The sequence below is a fragment of the Eleutherodactylus coqui genome, chromosome 8 (assembly GCF_035609145.1).
Source record: "Eleutherodactylus coqui strain aEleCoq1 chromosome 8, aEleCoq1.hap1, whole genome shotgun sequence".
NCBI lineage: Eukaryota > Metazoa > Chordata > Amphibia > Anura > Eleutherodactylidae > Eleutherodactylus > Eleutherodactylus coqui.
The window spans coordinates 189,487,100-189,493,099 of NC_089844.1; positions in this window are offsets into that span (position 1 = coordinate 189,487,100).

The following is a 6,000-nucleotide window of genomic DNA, read 5'->3' on the forward strand; positions in this document are numbered from 1 at the left end:
AAATGTAGGCTTGTTCTAAATGCTTCAAGCGGCGGCTCTGAGCGTAAGGAGTGAAAGACGAGTATATGTACAGACCTCACAGAGTGGTGTAATATATACTTATTAGAGTACAGTGCACAGACCTTACAGAGCGGTATATATATATATATATATATATATATATATATATATATATATATATACATATACTAGAGCATGGTGTGGAGACCTCTCAGAGCGGTGTATATATACCAGAGTACAGTGTACAGACCCCACAAAGCGATATGTATATACTAGAGTTCGATGTACAGACCTCACAGAGCGGTATATATTTACTAGAATACGGTGTACAGACTTCACAGAGCGGTGTGTATGTATATACAGTGCTTGGTGTACAGACCCCACAGGGCGGTATATATATGTATATATACTGGAGTGTGGTGTACAGACCTCACTTTGTGATATATATATATATATATATATATATATATATATATATATATATTCTGTAGTACGGTGTACAGACCTTACAGAGCGGTATATATTTAAACTAGAACAATATGGGAAGGGAAGTGAAAGGCCAGGCAAAAATATACAGCTAATTAATACATTTGAGAAGCTTATTATTAGAAAGAAAGAACAAAGACAAAAAATTCAGAAGGCAAGTAGAGGAGCAAGAGACACGGATCACAAACTAAAATGTTTTTACACAAATGCACAGGAGCTTGGGAAACAAACAAGGAGAACTGGAGCTCCTAACATAGGAAGAGAAATATGATGTTATAGGCGGTATTAGTGTATCTTGACGCCACCGGAAGTAGTGGTGGAGTCAAGATACAGTGTGTTTCACAGGTGGTTGACGCCCCCTGTTTCTGATTGGCTGACTGCCTGTCTCCCTGTGTAGACCCTGACAGGTCCTGTTGGACGTCGGCGGCCTCACTGCAGCAGTGGAACTGATGGTCTGCGCTCCCTCCGGTGACTGTGCTTGGCGGTTGTGTGGTGGCCCTTGACAGCCGGCAGTTATCTGCGCTTGTAGGGCTCCCTCCGTTGAGTGTGGCTGACGGATGTGTCAAGGCCCCTGACATCTGCTGGTCGCCATGTATCTGCGTTGGCCGTGCAGGAAGTACAGAGCAGCCTCTCGCCAGTGGTCAGCGCTGGCCGTTCATGAAGGTGACAGCCGCAGGACTTCAGTGTGGACCCGTGTTCAGCGGGGCCCGGAGCGCAGTGTCAGCAGCAGAGCTGCTTGACCGCAGCAGCGCGGGAGCAAAGGGCAACACTGGGCACAGGTGGAGAGCGGTGCCGGGAGCACAGTGTCAGGAGATTATTTCCCGCAGCGGTGCGGGAGGAAAGCCTCAGACTGGGCAGCGGTGGTGAGCGGGCTCGGGAGCGCTGAGTCAGCAGTGGAGCTTGTTGGACGCTGCTGCAAGGACCTTTGGGACTAGGGGTGTGACAGGGGCAGTCCCCTGTCAAAACCCTAGCTGGTGGTGGCGTCAATATACACTAATACCGTCATAGGCATTGCAGAAACTTGGTGGAATGATACACACGATTGGAATACAAGGCTTGAAGGTTACAACTTATTTATAAGAAACAGACCAAAAAAAGGGGGAGGAGGTGTTGTGTTGTAGGTTAGGAAAACATTCATCTCCACCGAGATTCAAGCTTCAAAGCATGGGAGTTCTGTAGAAACTGTTTGGGTAAGAATACAAGGAGAGAACAACACAAAGGACCCCATTGTAGGCATTTATATAGGCCACCCGGACAAGCAGAATATATGGATGAACTCTTTATACATCAGATAGCCAAGCTCTCAAATAAGCACAACATAGTGATTATGGGAGATTTTACCTATCAGACATTTGTTGGGAATCTCTCTCAGGTAACAGTAATGGATCCAACAAATTCTGATCCGCTCTTGCTGACAACTTTATCTTCCAAAAGGTAGAGGAGAAAACATGGGGATCTGCTATCTTAGGCCTAATGCTTACCAACTGGGAGGGAATGGTTGAGGAAGTAAGGGTGGCTGGGACCTTAGGAGGCAGTGATCATGCTATCCTTCAATTTTGGCTAAAAAGGGGAGGAAGACCTGAGAAAACTCAGACCTCAAGGTTGGATTTCAGAAAGGCAGATTTTAATGAACTCAGAAAGAGGATAGGAAGAATCCAATGGCTGGATGTTCTTAAGGACAGAAATGTCCAAGAAGGTTGGGAAATATTGCGAAATGAGATTTTCAAAGCACAATTGTTAACAACCCCTAAAATAAGGAAGAATGGGAAGCATTTAAATAGACCAGGATGGATGAACACAGAACTTGTACACATGTTAAAGAGTAAGAAAAATATGTTTATCAAATGGAAAGAGGGGGATATCTAAAGAAGAATATAATGCAGTCTGCAGAAACTGTAGGGCAAGTGTCAGAAAAGCTAAAGCCAATAATGAATTGAGGCTTGCAAGAGAGGCCAAAAGCAATAAAAAAGGATTTGGGGAGTATGTCAAAAGGAAAAGAAAAGTCAAAGATGCTATTGGAATGTGGAATTGGTTAAGAATGATGTTGAGAAGGCCGAACTTTTAAATTCCTATTTTGTATCTGTTTTCTCTCAGAAAATAGATGGGACATCAACTGATCTTCCCTGTACTATTGGGGGAATAAAAGAATGCAGGCTGTCTATAAGCAGAGAAATGGTGAGGGAACACATAGCTAACTTAAAAGTCTCAAGGTCCAGATGAATTACATCCTAGGATACTAAAGGAAGCAGTAGTGGTAATTGTTGGACCACTCGTCATAATCTTTGAAAATTCTTGGAGAACAGGAGAAGTCCCAGAAGATTGGAAAAGGGCAAATGTTGTCCCTGTCTTCCAAAAAAAAAAAAAGGGAAGAAGGTGGATCCAGGAAACTACAGGCCTGTGAGCCTGACTTCTATACATGGAAAGATCTTGGAACAAATTATTAAACAGCATGTATGCAAGTACTTGGATAAAAAGGGAGTAATTAACCAGAGACAGCATGGGTTTGTAACAAGTCATGCCAGACAAATCAAATTTCTTTCTATGACAGAATCACGACTGGGTTGATCAGGATAATGCGGTGGATATAGTATATCTTGACTTTAGGAAAGCATTTGACAAAGTATCTCATACCATAATTTTTGAAAAAAAATGGCAAGGCAACTGTTAGGTGGATTCACAGTTGGCTGAGTGATCATGCTCAAAGGGTGGTCATAAATGGCTGCACATCCAAGTGGAAGAATGTATCAAGTGGGGTACCACAAGGCTCTATCCTAGGCCCAGTGTTGTTCAACATTTTTATAAATGATCTGGAGGAGGGAATTAAAGGGGTTGTCCCGCTGGCAGCAAGTGGGTCTATACACTTCTGTATGGCCATATTAATGCACTTTGTAATGTACATTGTGCATTAATTATGAGCCATACAGAAGTTATCAAAAGTTTTTCACTTACCTGCTCCGTTGCTGGCGTCCTCGTTCCCATGGTGCCGACTAATTTTCGGCCTCCGATGGCCAAATTAGCCGCGCTTGCGCAATCCGGGTCTTCTTCTGTTCTTCAATGGGGCCGCTCGTGCAGAATGCCGGCTCCGTGTAGCTCCGCCCCGTCACGTGCCGATTCCAGCCAATCAGGAGGCTGGAATCGGCAATGGACCGCACAGAAGAGCTGCGGTCCACGGAGGGAGCAGACCCCGGCGGCCATCTTCAGCAGGTGAGTATGAAGACGCCGGACCGCCGGGATTCAGGTAAGCACTCTCCGGTTTGTTTTTTTAACCCCTGCATCGGGGTTGTCTTGCGCCGAACGGGGGGGGGGGGGGGTTAAAAAAAAAAACAAAAAAACGTTTCGGCGCGGGACAACCCCTTTAATGGGAAACATCAAATTTGCTGATGACACAAAGCTAGGAGGGATAGCTAACACTAGGGAAGAGAGAGAGTATTCAAAAGGATCTAGAAAAGCTTGGACAGTGGGCAGCGACTAACAGAATGGTATTTAACAAGGAGAAAGTCCTACATCTGGGCAAGAAAAATGAAAAAGCACATACATAATGGGAGGAATTGGGCTAAGCAGTACATGTGAAAAAGACTTGGGTATACTAATAGATCATAGAATGAATATGAGTCAACAATGTGATGCAGCAGCCAAAAAGGCAAACAAAATTCTGGGATCTATTAAGAGAAGCATGGAATCTAGATAAGGTAATTATCCCCCTCTACTCTTCCTTAGTCAGACCTTATCTGGAATACTGTGTCCAGTTCTAGGCACCCCACTTTCAAAAAAAACATAGACAAACTGGAGCAACTTCAGAGAAGAGCTACAAAGATGGTGAGCGGTCTGCAAATCATTGACCTATGAGGCATGGTTTAAGGATCTGTGAATGTTTAGCTTGCAAAAAAGAAGGCTGAGAGGAGACGATAGCTGTGTACAAATATCTGAAGGGCTGTCACAGTGCAGAGGGATCAGCCTTATTCTCAATTGCTCAAGAAAAAGACTAGAAGCAATGGGATAAAACTGAAAAGGAGGAGACACAGATTAGATATTAGACAGTGAGGGTGATCAATGAGTGGAACAGGTTACCACAGGAGGTGGTGAGTTCTCCTTCAATGGAAGTGTTCAAACAAAGGCTGGACAAATATCTGTCGGCGATGATTTAGTGAATCCTGCACTGCACAGGGGGTTGGACCTGATGACCCTGGAGGTCCCTTCAAACTCCACCATTCTATGATGCTATATACACACACACAGTGCTGGGTGTACATACCTCGCAGATCTGTATATATATATATATATATATATATTGTGAGGGATTAGCGTTTAGGATCGGTAGCAACCTGGGCATACGCAATCAGAGACAGTGACACTTGCGATAAAGTCTTTAGTCCAGGCGTGGCCTGGGTTTATTTCCAAGCAAACAAAACGAAATACAGGCCTTAACATCAGGCAGACACAAAGTAAATCCTGCTCGTCTGAGCACTTACTATACAGGTAGCGTCCCTGTCTACACAGTGGTAACAAAATGGCTCCTGCACACAGCCAGCCAGGCCTCTCAGACCTGCAAAGGTCTCAGCTCTCTCAGCCCACACGCTGGGCTAGCCGGGCTCCTGCTCCACAGAGCCCTCTCTCTGGCTCTCAGCCAGATGCTCTCTCTGGCTCTCAGCCAGACGCCTTCTCCCTAGGCCCTGTAGGCCCAGGCTTTATATGGCCTGGTACCAACCCCACCTGGTACGTGGGAGTGACCATCCCACCCTTCACTTTGGTCACTCCAGGAAAAGCCGTCCCGGATTATGCGGCTTGGAGCCACTTACTTACTACACCGTGTCAGTAACTTAATGCTACTGACACCATACTGCCGGCTTCCTCCACCGAGCCCAGGCTGCTCGGTGGCACGTACCTGGCCAAGTGCTCCCCAAAGCCTCATAGGAGAGCATCCTAGGCGAAATATATATGCCCTCCAGCACTTTGCCGGTCACCTTCTCACATACCCTCCCCCTCTGTTCGAGCCTGTGGGGTCGGACACCTTTAGCCGCCATACAATGCGTCCTTGACAAGGCATCGGCATTGTACTGTAGTTTTCCTGCCCTGCGTTTTATGACACCAGTACGCCCTGGTATATCGGAGAACACAGCTGAATTACGTCGTATAAATTCTCTAGACTCTTGCTGTTGGGATCTGGACAGGGACCCTGATACACACACCTCTGGGACCTCACCATGGCTTAATTAGGTTTACATGGTACAACTGTTCTGGTTTCCGCCTACCCGGCTGGTATACCTTATAATTTACCTCTCCGACTTTCTCAATTATTTCGTAGGGCCCTTGCCATTTTGCTAGGAATTAACTTTCTAGGGTGGGCACCAACACTAGTACCCGATCCCCAGGGTTGAAGGTTCTCACCTTGGCGGACCGGTTATATACCCGGCTTTGGGCTTCTTGAGCCTGCTGTAAATGTTCTTTAACAATGGGCATGACCGCCGCAATTCGATCTTGCATGAGGGAGATGTGTTCAATAACACTCCTGTAGGG